At 36.2% G+C, this 24,465-nt stretch overlaps 1 protein-coding gene across 1 annotated transcript in view; it reads right to left on the minus strand.

Annotated features, from left to right (window-relative positions):
* LOC5567138 (diuretic hormone receptor) overlaps positions 1 to 24,465 on the minus strand; it is a 424,292-nt gene that overhangs the window by 339,703 nt on the left and 60,124 nt on the right. The window contains exon 3 of the mRNA XM_021841104.1: positions 24,379 to 24,414. The gene's annotated coding sequence lies outside the window, so the exon portion shown is untranslated. The remainder of the gene's footprint in view (positions 1 to 24,378; positions 24,415 to 24,465) is intronic.

The following is a 24,465-nucleotide window of genomic DNA, read 5'->3' on the forward strand; positions in this document are numbered from 1 at the left end:
ATATTTTCTGCAACTTTTTCCACTATATTTTCAGTGGAAATAAGATTGTACGATGCCAACTTGTTACGGAATAATTGTTGACAGCTTGACAATCTTTCGGTCTATTATGCAATAACGGTTGAACAATCTCAGGAATCACTTATCCATCGTAATGATATGAATGGCCTCAAAGGTCTACTCATGATTTTAAAACGTTAATTCACATATTCATTAAAATATTCATATTATTTCCATTTATCCCACTTGCCCCACGATTCCTCACAAAAGATGCAAGGTAATACCTACTATAATCCCTGCATAAGAACTGTACAAGAATTGTATTGAGTCCGCCGGTAGCTCGTATTTGAACGTTTTATACCATTTATTTTTTCAATACTTGCAACCATTCCCTTACAGCGTGTAAAGCACGAATCCATATCTAAAAATAAATTAGCTCCTCTTTCCGAATCAGTCGCGTCTCCTATTGAACGCATTCTTAAAACGCGAACTTGAAAACCAGTGAATATGGGATTTCATCGTTTCGGAGGTTTTCAGAGCTTTAATTATCCAATAACTCGTATGTGATAAAATATAACACAGTTTCAATAAGCAGAACGTTCGAACTTTAAGACTGAAGATCATTCTTTAAGTTGAGAACTTGGCCTTATATATGATTTTATATAAACCTTTTGGGACATGTATGTAACATATAATATGTATACTCACTAATGGCTATGGAATTCTGTCCCCTCGGCAATTTTTCAAACTGAATTTCAGCAATAAATTACGTTTGTCAGCTGGCTTTCAGTAAAATATTTCCTGTACATCAGCAAACAAACACCACGCATTCTGAGATCTCGTCGAATTGAGTTTCAATCCTGTGTTCGATGTTTTTTAGAGGAACACGCTGTATTCTAGTCTGAGCATCCAATGTGGTTAGAACTCATAACACACTTTTCAGTAATCCCTCTACCCCCTTAGAGAGGCATGTAAGATTCTAGTAGGAGTGTCAGTGGAGTCAGAATTGATTACTCACTTTTCTGTAACCCTTCTGTACCCCCATGATGTTCTGCCTTGTAGGGGTTCCTGTTTATTTGAAATTTTTGCCATTTTTTTCTACCTATTATGGTATTTTTGGCCTAGGTAATTTCCGCATTTTGGTATTTTGACCTTTTGATTTCTTATTATGTTTGAAATTCTGAAATGTATTACATAATTAATGGACAACCCCAAAGGAAATCATATGTTACTTATTTGTGGGAGCCCAGAAGCAGCACTCATACTGGCCAAGTTCTCAGCTAAAAGGATAATCCTCAACTCTTCAAGGTAGGTCGTATCGTGTAGTAAAACATCGCCAAAAACAGTACTGAACTATCTTCTAATACATATCAGATACTCTGGGAATATTGTCGAAGATGAAATCCCATATATAACGCTGATATTTATTACGCTCCTCAACCGTGTGTCTAATTTGAGACCTGACTGTAGTTACTTCCACTCTTCGGCTTCACCAACAGCAGCCGAAGGTTGTTTTTAATTGTCTTCAAGCATGCTCTTGTTAAGAGACTGATATAGCCGTGATAGATGGCGCGTCATTTGATGGATGATTAGAACAAGATTCCTGGTTCGAATCCCGACCGCGACGGCAGAATCTTTTTGTAATAATTTAAACTCATTACGCCTCATAGCTGCGTGATGACGCAGCCAACCTGTTTCTCATGCATCTCGAACTCGGCGGGAACACAAGCTTATTTTTTCCGATTTCTTTCGCTTCTTTCCATGTTCCTTGTTATACAATGCCTTGTATTGTCGACCATTACAATTTCTGTATATGCAACGATCTAATACAGTTTCTGTATTAGAATCATGCAGAATTGTAATGAAATCTTACAGGCTCGGGTTGCGTGCACCAACATAAAATGAACATTTCCATAATATTTTAATGACGATGAAAGTATGTGAAAATTTTGCTGTCTTAGTCTTAATTCGTGTCGCTGCGTCAATTAACATCTCTATTGTTGATGTTGTGCGATAGAACTAGTTATAATTAATAAACAAATTAATAAATGAAGGACAATTTTTGCGAGTAGACATATCACAGAACATCGAGTTACATTTGTAATGTTCTCTTTACTACTTTTGTGGGGAACGCCAATCTTTGAGCCGATGACACGGAATGACGATAATTCGTTTAAGGAGACAGGATCCGTCATCAACTCGATAATTTTCAAAAGCAGTTTTTTCGTTCAAAATCATGAATATATTCATGTGTTCACTGTATTTTATTCTCCAACCGAAACACAGTGAACACATTTTTGACGAGTAAATTTCATTTTTGAACAGAAAAATGGCTGTTGAAGTTTCGATGATTACGATGACGGATCCTTGTACGTTAAAGTGTTTGGGTCCTCTAGACAATTCGTAATCAAACGTCAACATTCCACCGCAAAATCGCTAGTGTTTGGAGGTGATATTTACTTCAAAATTTCTAAATCAACATCTAAAACTTAGTTCTAATACCCTCCGTCAACGAATTATTGTGGCACGTCGATCGTCGCAAGTTTCTCGTTAAATAGTCAATCCCGTAAATGATTGTGTTTTGTTAAGCTTAATTACTCTTAGACGACAGCAGTCAGTGGCTGTCTTCTTTGTTGAAATTTGTTCTGGGATTCCAACTCCCACAGGGTCCACTTATGCTGTCATAGTTTGTATTACGTGCAATAAATATGTTAAATTTGTCCTTGAAAAACTTATCGAAGGACCTAAACTTTAATCAATCGTGGGGGCAAAACTCCCACCCCCTTATTTCATAACACCAAAACAGCTGTTGAATTCAAATTCTACCACACGTAAGGAGCTATCCATTAATTACGTAAGGGTTTATGGGGGGAGGGGGGTTTGAGATTTCTTACGCGCCATACAATTGTCTTACTTAATTATTGGACCGCCCCTAATGCCACGCTGAAGTAACGCGCAAATTAGAACCTTACAAATGTAAATTTTTCGCATCATCATGTACAGTGCTGTTCTGAATAATAGCAGCGCATGTCGATTTTCATACAAAATGCTCAACTTTGACATGCTATAGTTTTGTTCCCTTTCAAGCAATCGAGTTGAAATTTTCTCAACAGAACTACAAATATGCCCAATTTTGTAAACACAAAATTTCAAAATTTCCTAAGCCCCTGCCGGAAAGTGAGATACTAGGTGAAATTGTTCGAAAAAATAGCAGTTTTAAAAATTTGAATTTCGGCTTGACATTATAGTTCTAAATTGTATATCACTTACCATTGGAACAATCTCCTCCTACTTATCAAACCTGCACCCAAACCGAAAATTTCACCTAGTGTCTCACTTTTCGGCAGGGACTCAGAAAAAAACTGAAATTTTGTAGTTACAAAATTGATCATATTTGTAGTTCTGTGGGGAAAATTTCAGCTCGATTGCTTGAAAGGGAACAAATCTACAGCATGTCAAAGTTGAGCATTTTGTATGAAAATCGACATGCGCTGCTATTATTCAGAACAGCACTGTACGTAAAACGGGATAACTTAGATAGTTTTTACGAAGAAACCTTCAATATTTATGCATCCTGTTTCAAAGAATTAGAATTCATATTTTTAAAACAAGTACTGACATCCTAGCACTTGATAGATTGCCAACATATTTATTCTGAATGGATATATTATTTTTCATATAATCGAAAGTCGGTTTTCTGTTTTGGGGTAACTTTGATAATGGAGTATAAATCGAATAAACATGAATGAATTGCGTAACATTTGTAGGGCGTTGCATACCTCTGGGCGTTTAACTCTATATGGAAATTTCTGACTTTGATTAGAAAAAAAATTTCAACTTGTAAAAATGGTCTTCGCTAAGAAATTTGAGACGGAATTCATGTTTTACTATAACTAGGCTGTCATGGATAAGTGACGAACTCATTATGACTTAAAAAAAGATTGTTTGTAAGCGTCGCAAAAATGCTCTTGTTTCAAAGTTACCCAGAATTGATGAAGAGAAATCACTCATGTTAGTTAGGCCCTATTGAAGTGACAGCACAGAAATGCAAAAGGGGCTACCATTAACAACGCGGTTATTTTTTCCCAATTTTAGACTCGCCTTCCCCCTAGTAGTCATTTGTCCATACACAAAATTTACAATAAATGACTACGTGGTTTATGTATGACCAATAAGCACGCATTTTTTTTAAATTGATTTAATTAACCCTAGAAATACTCAAATGAATGGATATTGTTTCTACTATTTGATAGAGAGCATATTTGTATATCCGATTATAATAAAAAAAGCATGTTTTTCACATCTAAATCGTCATTTTCCTTATCATGGGCATATTACCCTCAGTCCCTAATATTGGCACAAATTGATCAATTTCTAATTTCATTTCGTTGTTTCACCTCAGGACGCAAGATTGCATTACTTTCTAGCGTCTTGTAGTGAACAATTGTTTACAAACACGCATTTTGTCACTTTTATTGACAGAAGAGAGGATCGATGAAGAGAAATCGATCATGCGACTTGCGCCCTTATTATATCACATGCTTGAATTTGCCTTCTTTCGATCTATTTGAGCCATTTGAGCACGTCACAAATAGTGATCCTTTATAAAGGATGATCCTTATAAAGGATTTCTAGTCACAAACCATGTGCTTTCTTTGACGGAGCATTTAATGTTCATACTTTTGTAAGGTTCCAGTCAATTGGCTTAGGGGATTTTTGCACATTATTTGATGATTTATCGCAAATTTATCGTTTTTTTTTTCATTTAAATCAAGACGATATCGTTTAGGTGTTAATACCCCTTCCCCTATTGACAGCAGTGTAATTTATTGACAGTTTAAGTATAGTTACACATCAGTTTCAAAATAACATAAGATTTCTGGGTAACTAATGTGTAACAAATGAGTAACTTGCTGACAGTGGTCAACACTACATGTCAAAAGTTTTCATACGTATTGTGAATTTTGATATAAGAACTTTACTATTTTATGACTAGTTATTGTTTTCATAGATATTTTTCCAGTGATTAATTAAAATTGTTGAATTTACAATTTGCAGCCTCTCTAACAGCTTTTCAATAGTTTTCATCATTTTCATCAGTTATTCGGAAGTGTTTCTGCAGCAAGATGAAATTAAATGGCGATTTATGATAGGCAACCCAGAAAATCCAACTGCGGGACACGAAACAACGTGATTTTGGAATCACAATCTTCACAAACTATTAAATTAAAATCCAAAACACTGCTGATTTGAGAAAAAGTGTCAATTTCAATTTTTTTGTGTCAGTTCTAATGGAATAATATCTCAACAATCCAGGTATCATGTGTTATTCAATATAAAATTAGTATCTATTTTATGAGCGCGTCAATTTTGAGCAAGTAAAATGATTGATTTCACCACAAATTCAAATCGGCATGTTAAATCTATTATGTACTAGTGAATAATTACGCGTTCGAAAATCATACGTATTACTTTTATTGACATTCAATTCTAAAATGGTTGCTCGGTTCCAAAACTGTCAGAAAGTTTCAACAACTTCAACGCCGTTTCATTTATTTTGTCACAGGAAAACCCATGCGTAATCAACAAATTACATAGCAGTCGCTTGTAAACTTCTTATGTAACGAACAAACAAGTTACATAAGGCAGTATTTTTCCATATTGCAAATTTATCATATTGTAACTATTGAATATGTTAAGTAGCCGTTGCTGTAAGCTACTTGTAACAATATGTGCTGCTTGGGCTGTTCAAGCGATTCACTAGTGGTAATGCTGATGCTGGAGCTGGTAAAACGGCGATGAACGGCAATAAGAACTCCTCCAAAGCTCGATTTGGTACTATTCTTGGCATTTCGATCACAGCGAAACACATTAAAAATTATCTCCAAAAAGCTGTACAGAGTTGATAGCTGCGTCAAGTCCTGTTTCGATCAGAATGATTACGTCATAATTGCAGTCAACGGCGTTACAGTATAGTGCATCGATTTTAGTGCGCAGCCCACGCACATTCTGGTAATATATCCACATGGAGCGATAGTCGTCGATTGGATAATCGTCGTAACTCGGTTTTTTGATTGGTCGATAAATTCCCGGAATAGTATTCCACTAGGCCAGGTGGAGGCATTGAGTGCGAGATCCTTTAATGATGGGTCCAGGCCAACTTTGAACGATACAAATGTCAACCTGGCGACTTCTGCACCCTTGGGAACTAAACGCACCACATCAGCAGAAGTAGTCAGCTGCAGACATCGGGATGAAATTTTTTGTATGTACGTCGCACAGTGCTTCGAACGTATGGCACTTGGGGACAAAAGTCTGAACTGGATGTTTAATACGGTTTTGCCCTACGAAGTTGAGGAGAAAGCCGTTATACACAAAAAATCTCATTATTGGCATGAATGACACATATTACATCAGTAATGGCATAAGTGGCTTATACGTCACGTTTGAGATTTGACACCATAGAACAGTGCTCGATTTTAAATAAATGTTTAAAATAAAAACGCATGAAAACGTACTTGAGTCGTTTGCATAAACTATGTATGTGGTATGCGTAAATGTTAAAGTGACTCAATAACCAAATTTTTATAAACATATTAAAGCACGGATTATTCCAACGACTTAAATCAAACCCAATAAAAAAGGTCATATAAAATTTATTTTTATTAGCAATACAATTCATTTACCAGCTATTAATCATCCAAAAACGTATCAATCGAATCATTATCATCTTTTCTACAAAGATAGTTGAAATGTCGTGGGTTTCTGTTTGATGATTATTAGAAACAATTTGATACATAGGCTACGTACGCGAGCTCTTCAGGTTCATTATTGTTGATAAGATATGTATATAGGTTTATCTTGAACATTCATTGAACGATATGAAAGGCCTTCCCATTCCAGCCTTTACAGCCGAATAGGAAAACTCTGCATCGCCAATTTTCTGTTGGCGCGGAAGCAAAACTGGCTTTGCTAATCAGTCGGAGTTTTGCTTCACAAAAATATCGTATGATCTTCTATATATATCCCATTTTTGGTGTATTTTGCAGCAATAAAATTTGCTGAACGTATTTAACTTGTTTTCAAATGTCTGGGAGAAAGAATCAATGCTATAACAACCGTACATGAAATCCACAACATGATTTTTTCGAATACGTGGATTGGCAGAATATCATTGCTTGAAACAATCTTTATTGATGATTGTGGCAGCATAACTTAAAAATCATAAAATGACATACAATCGGCAAACATATGCAGCTGGAATCACTTTCAGAATTTGAAAAATATTTCAAATTTTATTTTAAAGTGAATTTCAGAAAGGTACTTTGAGGTACTTTTTTGTATGGGCTAGAAGAAGATAGGAGTTTTCATTTTCTTCTGTATTAAAGAGCTTATTGTTCAGAAGCATCTTTTTCTACAATTTTTAAAATATATCACAGAAAATCAAACGGAATGACTCCTACTTACTTGTTTCAACACGATCCTTAACGACTTTCACTTTGAAAATGTGATTAGCATGAGAATAAATCGCATTAAAAAGGGATTGGATTGACACAAAAACAATAAATTATATATAACGATGAAACAACTTGTCAACACCTGGTGTTTTGGTTTGTTTTGATAAGCGCACGGACTTTCTAGTATCTGTTTTATACGCTCAAAATATATGTCAACATCATGGCCTACTTGATTCTTTCGAATATGAAAGTTGATTTTTTGACTTTTGTCCAAGGGACGAAGCACTGTGCGTCGTCCTCAGTCACTTGCGGGTGAAAACCGGAAAGATACAACCAAAATTTCGGTGGCAAAATTACCGGTGTCAGGCGATCCACGGACAGATCGCTGAGATCAATGTTACTAATCCCACGATCAGTAGTCGTAGTAATCGGTAGGTTGTCATTACCACGACGACGTTTGACTCCAAGTCGCGGCCAGCCGCCAACATCCTGCAAGCAAACCGGAGGACGGTCTGCATTCACGTCTTTGGTGATGTAGCAATCAACTTTTTCGTTCAAGGTTTCGACCAGTTTGGACAATTGTTGAACCTGAGTTTGCAAGCCAGGCGACGAAGAGGTGACCGGTGCACGGATATCGGCAATGTACGATTTCACACTTCTACCGTTCAGTTCATCACGACAAATCTGGCACACAAACATTGCCTTGCCTTGAGAGAACAGATCTCTGCTGGGGCGACTGAGGTTGAATCCACAACACTGCTGTCCGATGTGGAAATAAACATCACAGAAACCACAGCGCAAAGGCTCGATTTCATTCACCTCCAGCTGGCAAGCTCCGCATTGTTTTTTCTCCATACTTGTGTGTAGCAGTAGCAGTCGCTGATGGATGTAAACCCGAACTCGGAGATGCAGTAGAAATTATAATTGATCTAACGGCGTTTAAAGTAACGTTTTTGGAAAAACTTCACGATTCACCGACGAAATAAAACATAAGCAATAAAATAGCAACAGTAAAATAAATACGAACGAAAATTTACAACAAATAAAACGATTTTTGATAGCTTAACTGAGAAGCGTCTGACTGTCGTAAACAAAGTGAAAGCAATTAATTAGAGAAAGCTTCCTTTACATTCTATGCTGCTTATCAAAGCAAATACCCGGGTAGAGAAGAATACCAAAATAATGGTACAATAAAAACAAATTTTGCAATCATATCTAGTTTAACTATTATTATGTTATTAATATATGACATAAATATTTTATCAATAGCAAAACATACAATCATAGCAAAATTTGTCATTGGTATATTATACTTGAAAGTCATGTAATAAATAATCAATAACAAAATATACTATCATGGTAAAATTTGTTATTTGTGCAAAAATACAAAAAAAAAAAAACATTAAATATCTAAAGAATAACAAACATCGCCATCACAGTAAAATATGTCATTATTTTAATATTTGAAAACTTTATTGAAATAATTTATGAGAACTAACCAACATCAAATTTTGCCATAATAGCTCATTTTACAATTCATATGATATTCATTGAAGATTTAAAAAGCAAATGTTTGTTTTGCAGGAAAGCAAAATGTTTATTTTTCAATCATGCTCAATTTAGATATTAAAATCAAAGAACTTAAATTATCATTATTTTGATCTACTCGTGAATAGCTTATTTAGTTATTATTTTGTTATCAATATTAATATAATAATATATTTTGTTATTTACTGTTGCCTATATTTTTATTATTATTTTGTTATTATAATTCTCCTCTACCCGAGTAAGCACAATGAAGATTCTGCTGATTCATCGAATCGTCCTACACTCCGTTCCTATTAATATGTCAGATATGGCATCGACCTGGTAGTCCGCCTATGTCTCGCTCGGAGCATGACAAGCCCACACATACAGAAGATAGAGAAGTGATATCCGTTGACATCGTAGGCCAGTTATAGATTTAACTAGGCTCCCACCCTCTGCCCGGCGAACAAAGCAAAACATGACACACACTTACTCGCTCAACCAGCTATCAATCTAAACATCATTAAGTTGATATTAAAATTCAATTATCCTCAAGTTTCCTCCTCCCGTTTTGGATTGGCCGATCTTCTCCCGGATGCTGCCGGCTTAACTGTCTATGTTGCCGAGCGCATGAAATAAAAGCTTTTCCGAAAGCAGCAGAGTACATTTATTGCTCGTTTTGTCCCTTGATCCCATCTTGATGAAGAGGCAAAATCGATCCAAAGCCTACCTTGGAGAGAGGAGATAGATTCAGCTTGAATGTGGTGAACAATGGCGCAACCATTTTCGATAGAGATATATCTGTAAGCGCTGGAGATGAACATAATCCGGTGAGTTTAAGAAGTTCATTTTTCACGCCTGTAGGAAGATTTCAAGCTCCACGAGAAGGTCACATCCCATCTTGAGAAAACAGAAAATATGCTGACGATACACTTTTGTTTGAAGAGTGGAGATTTCCTGAAGCGTAATTTCCCAAACTGTTCGTTTTTTGGAGTAAATTAAATTACAAATTTTCTCTTGTGTACTGTTTAAATAGACGCACAGTGACGAAAGGCCGGACAAAACTTCAACATTTGATATTTAAAATATTTGTCTAGTTTTTCAAATATATTCAACTACTTCATTTAAAAAACCAAACGAACGAAAATTTTGTATTTAGGAATTTTGCGCCAAATTAAACCTTGTAAAAATTGAATGATGGAGACGCACGGTTAAGGAGTTGGGAGCCGGATCCTATTCTTAGTACTTTTGATTCACTTCTGCAGTGGGGTTTTTTAAAAGCCACTGGGCATTTTATTGCAAAGTTTCAGACAATTCGGCCAAGAAAAACTCCCATGTCAAAGTGAATCGTGGAAGTGCCCAAGTAGCTCTGCACCCTAGTCTGTGGTTTTTTGATACTGTTACTTACTCCTGCGGAGACGAGTGATGAATACTTATTCGGTGTGCACTGTGCCATGCCTTTATTGAGTAACACTGCGGAACACGTTTTTGTCTCAAGCACCAAAATACCGCTATTCACTCAATTAAGAGTTGCTGAATCCATTGCCGTTTTCAAAAATATCATAGCACGTCTAGTTTTTGAGATATTGGCTGTTGGAAATGCAAAAAATGGCTATTTCAGCCAACTTGCATGCAAGTTTTCCAGCTTGCAAGGCGAATTATTTGCCTAATTTGCCACAGAATTCCAACTTTATGTGTATAACAATAATTATCGGCAAAGTTTTTAATACTTTCGATGCGGAAAAATTATTTTTTGATGGTTTGAAAAAGTATTGTATTTTCCCATACAAGAGAAATGAAGAATTTTGTATGAAGACAGCAAACATGTCGAAAAAACCGATTTAATCCAAATTAAATCGCGCAATTTCAACCAAATTTAATCCAAAATGAAAGGTTGAGTGCAAAATAGCATGCTTAGTGGATTGGATCACAAAAAAAATTGATAAATTATACTTTAAATGTTATGTGAACATCAATAAAATCAGTGTTTTATACAACTTTGGCGACCTGTAGCTAAAAATTGTGACGTGCTGGAACATTTCTGAAAATGGCATCAGATTCAGCAACCCCAAATCTACTCGAGACACATAATTTGATCCTTGAGACGCGCAAAAATGTCATTTTTGTTACGCTGTGTAATTCGCGAATACGGTTAGGCATAAATATGTCATAAATAGTGTTAACAATAGAATATAATGCTAACCCATTATCCTTTCCATGACAACTGTGAAGATGCAGAGGTATACTTGATTTCTAGTACAGCGATGGTTGTCCAACTAACAATCCTTTACTTCCCCGATGACCGAAAGGAAGTAGCCAGCGCCGCTATTGCTTTGAAATTTTGAGTTCTCGATTTGTGCACATGGAGAATGATATGCTAATCCCAAGCCACATTCATTGAATCTCTGTGTAACTTCGATTGTTATTTTGGTCAATCTCAGAGTAGCAACTACGAACTGTACAGTAATCTATCATGCGCAGAATCGTTGAGCCCCTAAGTCTCCTGATGAAAAATCTGATTTTATTTTTCAATAATATGCCATGCTATGTATGATAAAACTCTTAAAAAATCAACATGATTGGATGATTGCTTTACGAACGAGATTAAAATTTGTATATGAAAATAAGGATTCGATCTCTAAATTTAACCCAAGGTATGAAAATATGCATGATATGTAAAAGTTGAATCAACATATAAAATTAGCGAATCAATTTTTGAGGATTTGTCCGACTTTTGCAGGGTGGCCCGCCACTGTGAGACGGGACCGGTCGCCGGAAAAGGCCTTGGGATGCTGCGCCATCAATCGTTCTGTTTTTAAACTGAAACTGTTTACCGAGTCAGTTAGCAGCGATGTTGGCAACCAGCAGAAGGTAAACATTATTATTTATGGTATCCCTCCTTCTCCTCCCCCCTCTATTCACGTCATTTCCATTGCCCTGGTTGTGTCGAAGAGCGTTTGCCAATGGTGCGAGAAGAACACTGAAGTTTATAACATAATATTTAACCATCATGGAGAGCAGCACACGATGACGAAGGCAAAAGGCAAACAGTTTTCCCCCCACGTGGAAAGGGGCTTGTCATGGGCATGGAAAAAAATGGTAGCATTTCCAAAGCAAAAGTCAAAACGCAAAATAGACGATCTTGCTTCGCTCCCACTCGGCGTGAAATATATGTGTCTCTTCAAACAGAAACCTTGCGATATAAAAACATACCCACACGTTTTCGGAACCATTTTTTAGCCGTTGAGCAAGTTTTGTCTCCAATGTTGTGTGTTTGTTGAGGACAGGATCCAACCTTGACAATCATTTTGTCAAATGCTTTACTATGAATTGTTTCGTGGTAACTGGAACCGAAATCAATACGCAACACAGAACCGTGCACAATAGACGTAGAATTTTTTGGCTAACGTATGTTACACTATTTTAGACTGAATTCAAATATTAAATTCATGATTCGTCACAAAATTGTGGATTTTTTCCTCACTATAAAAAATGTTATTTATGGATGGTCCTTCCAAGTAAGGTATCTTCTGCACTCAGAAAAAAAAATATAAAAAGTGAGGAACCTCTAGTATATCCCTCTCTGGAACTCTTCTTCAAATTAGTCGTATGCAGATATCCTCACGTGCAAAATTCGAACTAATGATTGCAAACCTTCTAGCATTTTATCAACTTTTTTTCTATGAATTATTATAGTATATCCTTTTAGAATCATTCCAGAAACCCATTCATTCATTTATTGGTATTAAATTACAATAAAACCGCGGCAACTATTCCACACCATACAACTCGGTTCGCAACTGTCTTCGTCCATCTTGCAGCACCTGTTCGGCCCAGCGGTTCCGCTGTGCTCCTCACCTTCTTGTACCTGCCGGATCCGAAGCGAACACCATTTTTGCAGGGTTGTTGTCCGACATTCTTACAACATGCCACGCCCAACGCATTCTTCCAGCTTCAGGATGCTTGGTTCATCGTAGAGTGCAGCGAGCTCGTGGTTCATCCTACGTCGCCATATACCGTTCTCCTGTACACCGCTAAAGATCGTCGGTGGTAGGTCATTTCGCACAAAATCGTTTGGCATAAAGCCGTTTGTCATAAAGTCGTTTGGCATAATGATCATTTGGCATAATAATCGTTTGGCATAATGAGTCTGAAACCAAGAATTTCTTAAAATGACATTCGTTTTTACGTTTCTATTGAATCATTCCGATGATCAGGCTTGTTTTGGAGTCAATTGATACAAAATCACACTTTATTCAACAATCATATGCTCACGAATAAACTTAAGCATATTAGGAAAGTTATTATCAATATTTTGTTTATTATTTGGGGTTCCGGTGCCATTAGTGGACTACCTAAGCTATAAAAAATCAGCAGAAAGATTTCAGCCTCTACTATATGAGAAAAATATAAAAAGAGTGATAGAACTAATTTTTTAACATAAAATCGCTTGAGTCACTATTGGTACACGTGTTCAAGTAGTTGCGCTATTGCTCCAGTAGTAGACGTTCGGGAATGATACAAGGAATTTTAAACAAAATTTTAAATTTTTACATAAGTTTAACATTTTTTCCTCGGAACAGCCAAAAATATCTTTCGAATGAAGTATAAAGAGCATCTCTAGGGCTTTTTTCATTTTTATACATCCATTTCAAAAATTACTTCCATCCGTTGATCCACTACTGGAACACTACGGCAACTACTGGTGCAAGGGAGCAAATTTTTTGCATAAACTTAATTATTTATATGACTTTCTGATAAAATAAAAAGCTGAAATTTGGCAAATCGACTAAACTAGAGACGATCTATCCACCAAAAATATCACATGTCGTTTTTATAGCAAAATGTTCGTTTTATTCCATAGTCCAATCTACTGGTACATTACAACCATTGGTCCGGCACCCTACCCAGAAATTACCCTTCTTTCAAGTTTTACATTGGAAAAAATTTTTGCACTGAAGATTTTGATATATTTAGTACAAATTTACTCTGTGTATTCTTCTAAATATGATGTAACCATAATTATAAATAAACTGTTGCTTTAATATTTAAATAAATTTCATACATGGCAATTCTTCGGAGCTATATTTTTTTAATTTTTGTTAACCAAAAAGCGGCTATCGATTACATTGATCTGCTCAAGTTATCAGCGAAAATGGAAATCGAGTATTGCAGTTACTTCGATGGGTTGTGCTACTTCTCCCCGAATGTACGTTCCCCAAATATCCCATTTCCCCGAAAAGCCCACTTCCCCGAAAAATTTTTGGCATTCATAATTTTCTTAACTTTACAGATTTCAGGGTGGTGAACGAACTGGCCATCTGATATGCAGCCTATCTTATTTAATTAGCGAACCGCCGAGTTTTACCATCCTCAGCATTTTTAGCAACATGAGTATAGCCGAAAATGATAAAATACCTCCTTCTTTTGATTGCCTATCGTTCTTTCTCGTTCACCATCCAGTCACTGAAGACTATTATAGCACCTATTTAAACTGTACTACTTTTCGGGGAAACGGGACGTTCGGTAAAATGGCATTCGGGGAACCGCCGACATTCGGGGAAAAGTAGCACAATCACTTCGATGATTCTGAACGCAATTTTATCTCTTCGTTTTTGGCTGATACAAATATTAATTTTCTTTTATGTCACCCCCCCCCCCCCCCTCCATTTGAAAAACAGAAAATTTTGAAGGGGAGGATTTCATTTTTTTGACATCAGTTAGGTTTTTTTTCAATTTTTAAAGCGAAAAACAAATAAAATAATGACGAAGAGAACGTTTGAAAAAAGTTTAACAATTATCGTTAAAAATAAAAATGCGAAAAAATATTTTTTTTAATTTTTTCTGTTCCTTATTTATTTTTAAAACCACCATACCCCCCGCCCCCCTCCCCCCCACTCGTACCTTCCAACTGGTCTCGGACATACAAGAAATTTAATATTTGTATCATCCTTATTATGACGCAACAATTATTCGCGTCCAATCATCTATTGGCTTAATCATAAATTTTGCCTTCTTTTAAAAATAGGTTGTTCTTTATATTTATACTGTGTTAAGTTCTATTATTTAGTAAAGTAAAGTAGTTTGCCATTTTTACATTTTGCTGTTTAATCAATTCTTGCAAGACGTGCTGTTAGAATGATAATTACTTTATAACCTGTCAACTTTTTTTTGCAAACACGTGGTCTCCTTTCGAGATATGCTGGAAAAATATTAGTTCAATCACAATTTTCCCTTCTTTCGATAATAGACAGTGGTTAGATGTACACTACCAAACTAAAAATTTATATTGAATCGTTTAAAAGTTTTGCCACAAATATTTTTTTTTCAAAGATGTGTTGTTCATTTGAGTTATGCTGTGTGAAGGTTTTTTATGCGTTAGAGCCATAAACATTTCATACGAGATATAATCTGCTCTTGTATATAGGCTATTTTTGCATTATGCTGTTTTAATAGATCTTAAGATAGGAGCTTTTAATATTTTGAAAATACATTTTCCCTTCTTTACCAAGTAATTTTCATCAAGTGTTACGTTTAATGTGGGACAAAGCTTGATCTGCATCGAAATACTCTATGAGCGTTTTTTCATTAATAACAAGCTCAAAGATACTCTATGTTCTTTAGAGAAAATTATTATTCCGAAAAGATTTTCCACCAGACCCGTCACGAGTTTTATTTAGTTATGCTCTCTAATGTCACAACAATTCATGACATTCATAGCTTGGAATATCTCTGAACGGTGGTAGGTCGTTTGGCATAAAGTCGTTTGGCATAATGAGTCTGAAACCAAGATTTCTCAATTTGTCGTTTTTACGTTTCTATTGAATCTTTCTGATGACATCAGGCTTGTTTTGATGTCAATTAATACAAAATGACACTTTATTCAACAATCATTCGCTAGTATTTTATCATTTTTCCAGAAATTACCCTTCTTTCAAATATTAATTCTTTTTTGGATTTTTGCTACTGGAACATTTTTTTGCACTGAAGATTTTTATATATTTAGCACAAATTTACCTCTCTTTTAATTGTTCTATTTGTTTTTTCTAAATATGATGTAACCATAATTATAGGTATAACAACTGTTGATTTAAAATTTCAATAAATTTCTCCTTCTTTCATGCATAGGCTGTTCTTTGAAGCTATAATTTTTAAGTATTTTTTTGTTTCCAACTGACAAAAGGGCGGCAATCGATAACATTGATCTGCTCAAATTATCAGCGAAAAGAGAAATCGATTACTGCAGTTACTTCGGTGGGTTGTGCTACTCTTCTCCGAATGTCGGTTCCCCGAATGCCTGTTCCCCGAATGCCAGTTCCCCGAATGCCAGTTCCCCGAATGCCAGTTCCCCGAATATCACGTTTCCCCGACTGGCCCACTTTCCCTAAAATTTATGAGTGCTAAATCATAATCGTTGTAACTTTGTACATTTCAGGGTGGTGAACGAACTGACCATCTAATATGCACCCTTCTTTATTTAATTGGCGATTCTTTCGAGTTTTACCGTCCTCAACTTTTTGACCAACATGTGTACAGCCGAGAATGGCAGAATTCTTCCTTCTTTTGACTGTTTATCCACAGACAAACAGACGTAACACTTAGAACAAATCTCAATCAAAATCATAGCCACGAGGACATGTACGCCCAATGCTAAAATCAGCGTGTTTGGCCGACGGGCCAACAGATGGCGGTAGTGTGTAAACGTCAAACACGAACAAAAACGAAGCAAGCGCTGCGGGTGGCGGATTGGCCACCTAACGTATTTTCGAATCGACCGTTGAAAAGGTGGTCGATGGACAATCATGAGAGTGTGACGTCTGTTTATCTGTGGTTTATCGTTCTTTTTCGTCTCCACTCGTTCCATTCTGCAAGGACGTAAATGTTTCGAAAGCACAATACATTATAATTCATAGTCGCTATAATCTCAAGATTCCTTCATAGGATATAAATTACTAGCTAAAATTCCAAAATTCTCAGAAAAATCTTTGTTGTCAAATCATTATAAAATGCTCATGCACATATAGCAAATTTACACTTCAAATCGTGTAAAATTACATAACCTACAAAAATTTGTGTTCATGATCGATTACGCGATATATAGCGGGAATGTAGTAATAGGGTAGATGTACCAATAGTGGAGGTACTATGCGCGATAGAACTTCATTTTATCAACTAAATTCAAGAAGCGCAATTAATGTGCATGTTAATGTTGTAACGGCAAGTAACGACCATTGACCTCATGAGAAAAATGATTTCATCGCAATAATCCACGGCATGTCAGTGAAAAATAATACCTCCACTATTGGTACACTGTTCCTTTAGTTATAGTATATTTTTAATTTGTGTTCCTATAGTTGCGGTATCAGTGGTTTTCTTATGGGATCCTCCACTATAGGAACACGTTACCGCAACTATTGGTACAAGTAAGAAAAGTTTAAGTAATTTTAGTGATATTTCATCAATTTTAAAGCAATTTGAACGCTCTTTTCAACCATTCCATGTATCAACAAGCCAATACGTCGATTGGCAGTGTCGGTTCTGTGACTAGTGTAATAAAATCAGTGAAAACGGCACTACCGCAACTATAGGAACACCCACAACTAAGGGAACACTTACCCTATTCATATTTTCACATGATTTGTCGTGTGAATAAGTGACAAATTTGGCATGCCCTTTAAATGCATGATTTTATTGATATTACGCTGCACACTGAATGGACTTTTCTTAACGTGCAGCATCAGTCACTGCTCATGTTCGAAAATACTACGTACTACATGTTCGAGTGAAGCTTATGTGTATGTCTGAAAGCAATTGCTCCTTGTCCGCAAAGACTAGATGAATATTAGATTAAAGCAACGCCACACAATCGTTTGATCCTTTACCGTTACGAAAATCAAATAAGGTGTTTACAAACATGTGTTAACTCCAGTTGCGATAGGATTACATTTTGACAATAAAGGTAGGAAATCAGAAAAATTTCTAAACAGTAAAATAAACTAGGTAATCGATTCACATATTGTGTCATTCAAGTTCATTAAATGGAAATATCTGCAGCAAAACTGAAAAATTAAATAATGATTTTTTTTTGAAATTTTGGGCTTGATTGAGAACGATTTAGGTAAAAGTAAATTTTATTGGGGCCTTCCTTAGCCGAGCGGTTAGAGTCCGCGGCTACAAAGCAAAGCCATGCTGAAGGTGTCTGGGTTTGATTCCCGGTCGGTCCAGGATCTTTTCGTTATGGAAATTTCCTTGACTCTCCTGGGCATAGAGTATCATCGTACCTGCCACACGATACACGAATGCAAAAATGGCAACTTTGACAAAGAAAGCTCTCAGTTAATAACTGTGGAAGTGCTCATAAGAACATAAGCTGAAGAGCCAGGCTCTGTCCCAGTGAGGACGTAAATGCCAAGAAGATTTTATTTTATCATCTATACGATGATGATCGTACGACTTTTCAAATATTTTATACAGATGATATATTTTACGCAACAAACACGAAGTAATATGAGTATAGTCAAATTCAACTAATGTTACATTTTTCGGAGTTTCCCGGATATTTTATTTTCATAACATTAGACATGCCTTTGCTCAGTATTCACTGCTAATTTGGTTCCGACGACCCCCATCAAGAGACCTGACCCGGCCCCCCGAAGCCCGAATCCGGCACTGTACGTTCTAGAATATGGTTTCACGGGGTCACATATGATATTACTTCGACACTATATCATGTAACACATCAATTCACATCTACGAAATGAAATATGATCATTGAAATGTCAAATAATACTTCATAAATTCAATGTCCACAAGGAATTGCTTCCGGATGTTCCGGATAATGCTTCCGTGAGGTCGTTTTTGATATTACTAGCTAGAAACTAGTGATCCTTCAGAAGAGACATTCTCGCAAAAAGCCATCAAGAGTTTAAAGTATTATTCGTCATTCCGATGAACATATTTCATTGCATAGATGTGAATTGATGTGTTACAGTTACATGATTTAGTTTCGAAGTTAAATCATACATGACCCCGTGGAACCATTTTCTATGAAGTAGCCGATTGTACCCCGTTTGGCATGAATTCATTTGGCATAAGGTCGTTTGCCAAAAAGCCGTTTGGCATAAAGTCGTTTGGCATAGTGGCCATTTCGCATAATGGTCATTTGGCATAATGGTCTTTTGGCATAATGGCCATTTGGCATAATGATTGATTTAGAATGAATATCGTCATTTTCGAAGCTTTTACCGAGATCAACAAGCGTGGTGGTCGTTCAGGGATATTCCAAGCTATGAATGTCAAAACTTGTAGAGAGTGTAACTACATAAAACTCGTGACGGGTCTGGTAGAAGATCTTTTCGGAATAATAATTTTCTCAACATCCCAGAACATAGAGTATCGATGAGCTTGTTGCGATTTACATATTTGAAAATCGTAAATTGACAAAGAAAGTTCGCAGTTATTAATAAGTTAATAACCCAACGTTATTAACGCGCATAGATTATTTCTCAAGCTCTGTCCCAGTATGAACGTAACACTTGGTAAAAGAAGGGAAAATTTATTTTCAAAATACTAAAAGCTGTTATCCATAGATCTATTATTGCAGCATACTGCAAAAATAGCCTATGTACGAGAGCAGGTTATTTTTGGTTTAAAATATTTTAATTTTGAAAGTGTACATTAAAAACACTGTCTATTATCGAAAGAAGGAAACATTTGTGATTTAAATAAATTGTTTTCCAACATATCTCAAAAGAAGATCTTGTGTTCTGGTTACCCTTTTCCCCAAAAAGTGGTGCAGTTTAAATAGGTGCTATAATCGTCTTCAGTGGCTGGATGGTGAACGAGAAAGAACGATTAGCAACCAATATGAGGAGGTATTCTGTCATTCTGTTGGGAAAAATGCTGAGGAGGTAAAGCTCGAAAGAACTGCCAATTAAACAAAGAACTTTTTGGGGAAGTATGCTATTCGTGGAAGTGGGATATTCGGGGAACTGGCATTCGGGGAACTGGCGTTCGGGGTAACGACATTCGGGGAACCGACATTCTGGGAAAAGTAGCACAACCCATCGAAGTAACTGCAGTAATCGATTTCACTTTTTGCTGATAACTTGAGCAGATCAATGTTATCGATTGCCGCCCTATTGTCAGTTGGAAGCAAAAATATATCTAAAATATATAGCTCCAAAGAACAGCTTATGTATAAAAGAAGGTGAAATTTATTGAAATTTCAAATCAGTTTTTATACCTTTAATCATGGTTACATCATATCAAGAAAAAAAAAAAGTTTGAAAGAAGAATTAATTTGTGCTAAATATATTATAATCTTCTGTGCAAAAATCTATTCCAATAGCGGAACTCAAAATAAGAATGAATATTTGAAAGAAGGGTAATTTATGGATAAATAATCAAATACTATTGGCAAAAACTTTCCAAATATGCTTTAGTTTATTCAAGAGCACATGATTGTTAAATAAAGTGACATTTTGTATCAATTGACCCCACAACAAGCCTGATGTCCTCAAAAAGATTCAATTGAAACGTAAAAACGAATGTCATCTTAAGAAATTCTTGGTTTCAGACTCAATATGCCAAACGACTATTATGCCAAACAACCATTATACCAAACGACCATTATGCCAAACGACTTTATACCAAATGTGCAAGTGCAATGAATGTATAATTTATTATCGTAACATTCACTTCAGTGACAAAACCACCTCCACTATTGGTACACCGTTCCTTAGTTGCGGTATATTTTAATTTGCGTTACCATAGTTGCGGTATCCATTGTTTTATTATGGGATCCTCAATTACAAACACTTTACCGCAACTATTGGTACAAGTAATAGTAGTTTATGGAACAAGTTGCAGAATGATGGTTTTTAAAGCACGAGTCGTAAATTTATTCCACGAGGCTTGCCGAGTAGGATAATTACGACGAGTGCTGTAAAAATCGAGTTCTGCAGCGAGTTACGTACAACATTTTTTACAATTTCGTAGAAGACCATTGAGGGTATCAGAAATAATATCGGAATGCATTCACCATCATTTTACAATTTCTGAGAAATGGTTGTGTAATAATTCATTACGCAACTCAAAACAGTTGCGTAAAGAATCATTACAACACTGGTTTCAGTTGCGTAATGAATATTCCTGCACTGCATACTTCAGTGCAGGAAAGTAGGCCGTTTCATGACAGATTGGCGTCATGAAAATCAGCCTATTACAATGAGAAATAGCAAAAAAAAAAGTTTTAGCAATTTTTGTGGCATTTCATCAATTTTAAAGCAATTCAAACGATGTTTTCAACTCTTTCGTGTATCAACAGACCAATACATCGACTGGTAGTGTCGATGCAGTGGCTAATACAATGGAATCAGTATAAATGGCACTATCACATCTATAGGAACCCCCACATCTAATGGATCACTTTTCCAAAATAGGCTTCTAATGAGCAAAGAAGAACCAGATTTAAGATGTGATATCTAAATGATAGCTATTTTGAAAGTTGTGAAATGTTATTAAGAATTAATAAAACTTTATATGCGTAGTGTAGTCATCAAACACAAGACATTTAGTTCCATGATCTATAATAAAATGATTTTATAGCAAATGAGAAATGCAAGACAAAGCGTATCTGCAAGAGCAACCAAAAAGTTTTCTTTATTCTTCCAGATGGGGTCGTTAATTACTCAGTTAATTAGGAAAAACACAGGTCAATCAAGGTTATATCGTATATCCCATATAGTAAAACAAATATAATAGATATAATATAAAGCACCAATGTGGAAAGCAGACAGTTCCTCTAGTGGGTTGTAACGCCAAGAAGTGGAGCTGACTTTTCAAACAGTGCTTGAGAGCACTTAATAAAGAAAGAACTCCGCTCCGGAAATGAGAGTTTTACAAAAGGTTACCACCCACACCGTTCCATCGTGTGTGCACGACAGTTTGAGTTTCACTTTTTTTATGCGGACCCATTAAAAGTTGGTGGCCGGAACGTGACTGAAGCTGGACCCCAGCAGCTTACCATCTCTTCCAGTTCGGTAATTAATGGATTTCCATCCGCCGAAATTTTCTTAATAATTTTCCGGGAAGTTCTTTTTTTGTTGTCTCGGTTTTTCGATCGTTAGGCAACCGCACCCGAAATGAATAATTGCAGCGCAGATAACTTCCAGCAACACCTTCGCCGTTTGTGAGGTGAAACACTGAAGTAAAGTTCCGCGCTAAAGTTGAAATCACTTCCCTGGAATCGTTCCGGAGAAATCGCCCCTGCTTTGGAAATAGAGGAGGAGGAGGAGTCGGAAAAGGCCGTTATCAGATTGAAAATAAATCTCGCTGCAAGTTCATCGTTCCATGCCAGCAAAGATTTAATCCTTCGGGGAGCAGCGTGGTGTCAGTGGTAAATCCTATTTTGCTCATTTTGCTTCCTTCGTGGGCTTTGGCGGCATGGGGAGTAGTGAAGCAAACTATCTCTGAAAGACGTTGCCCTTTACGGAACAATAAGGATGATTTGTTAGGTAAGTTTTACGGTTTGCACTGATTTAGATACGATAATCGAAGAAAATATTTGTGTTAAGGAGAAGATTTTTTATTTGTCTATCTGTGATTGACTATCGATACCTGTTCCTAATCTTATCATAATACATAGTACAATTGGCAACGTCCTCAAATGTTAAGTCCCTGCTAGAAAATATTGAAGCGAGACTCCAAAAGGAACTTTTGGTCATGTTCCTGGTATTAATTATAAGTTCCTGTATTATTTTCAAAGTAATTTTTGAGAAAAAACACGAACAATATCAGGAACTTTTGGCAAGAACTAGTTCAAAATTAATTGTAGGCTGATACAAATATTAAATTTCTTTTATGTCCGAGACCACTTGGAAGGTACGAGGGGGGGGGGGATAAAAATAAATAAGAAACAAAAAAATAAAAATGAAAAAAAGTTATTTTGCGCATTTTTATTTTTAACGATAATCGTTAACTTTTTTCAAACAACCTCTGCATCATTATTTTATTTGTTTTTCACCTTAAAAATTGAAAAAACCTAACTGATGTCAAAAAAATGATGAATCTTTTTTTTCTCCTCATCAAAATTTTCGGATTAAGGAAGGGGGGGGGGTGACATAAAAGAAAATTAATATTTGTATCAGCCTCATAGGGCGTAATTCCTAGATGTGGATTGTTTGTTGGAAAACATCACAAGGCAGTAGAATTCCAAGACGAACATTAGAAGGAATCAGCAAACATTCAAAGGATGAATGGAGAAAACCCTTGGAAAGATATCCTTCATTAAATCCTGTAGATGTATCTGCCAAATTTGTATTTCCTCCAGGAAACCTTTTTCATATTACATCTTCAATGACACTTGAATATGACTCAGCATTTGAATAAGTCACAAAAATCCGCTCTATCAAAACCCACCTCAAACTTTTATGGTCTGTCATATGAAACAGCCGTACGAGCTTGCGTCACCAATATCCCACTGTGGATGACAGCCCATCGCCCTTTTAGCTCAGTCTGAAGCTGCCGAAAACCAGTGGAAATATTCATGAGAATGCGAGGATCCGATACCGGTACCATTCCGGGGATGGCTGAAAACCGCTGCTTTCTTTTCGCTTTTCCAATAAATGCTCCCAGTGCTGCTTGAATTTTTATTAGTTGATGAATTCATAATATGAGAAATCGAGGAAAAAAATGTGTAGTGGCAAAAGAAACATGCCTTCTGCTGGGCGATGCTTCAGGTGAGGTAGCGCGGTATCTTCTTGGAAGGATTTTGTGAAAATTGAATTCGTTGTGAGGCGAAGTTCACCTGAAATGGTCTTCGTGAGGTTAACATTTAATAATGATGGAGTGAAACGAAGGTTAGGTTTGGTAGGACGGATTTTTTTTATTAATGGGTAGGAAGGCATCTTTCCAGATTTATTCAAATAAACTGGATCATTGAACAAATTCAATGAAATAAATTCGAAAACAAATCTCATTTTGATACAGTTTACAAATTTTTGAATCCAATTTTCCATCTTATGTAGATACACAGGAATCAACTGACAACGGAGACAGCACTCTCGACAGCAACAAAAAACTCAAACCGAAGAGTTTTTGAACTCTCGTAAAGATGACAATCGTTTGCACCTTTCCCCCCACGCCAACAAACACTCGAAATAGTATCCCTCGGAGACGACAATCGCACTCGGTTGCCTTCATCAAAATTCGTCGGCATTACCATGACCCAAATTTATGGCAATGCCATATTCCCACGCTCACCCGGGAGCTCTTCCATCTGCTGGGTTTGGATGATCAATTTTTCAACACCTGCCTCTATTTGGCACAATGCCTTTTTGTGCGAAACGAAACCTTACGATTTGTGTATACATCGTCTTTTAACACCCCCTCGTACCTTAACTACGTCGTAAGGATGCAGCATAGAACATTTCTGAAAAGAAAAAGAAATCGAGATTAATCCACTTATTGTGAGATAATAATA

The sequence above is a fragment of the Aedes aegypti genome, chromosome 2 (genome assembly GCF_002204515.2).
Source record: "Aedes aegypti strain LVP_AGWG chromosome 2, AaegL5.0 Primary Assembly, whole genome shotgun sequence".
Lineage (NCBI taxonomy): Eukaryota > Metazoa > Arthropoda > Insecta > Diptera > Culicidae > Aedes > Aedes aegypti.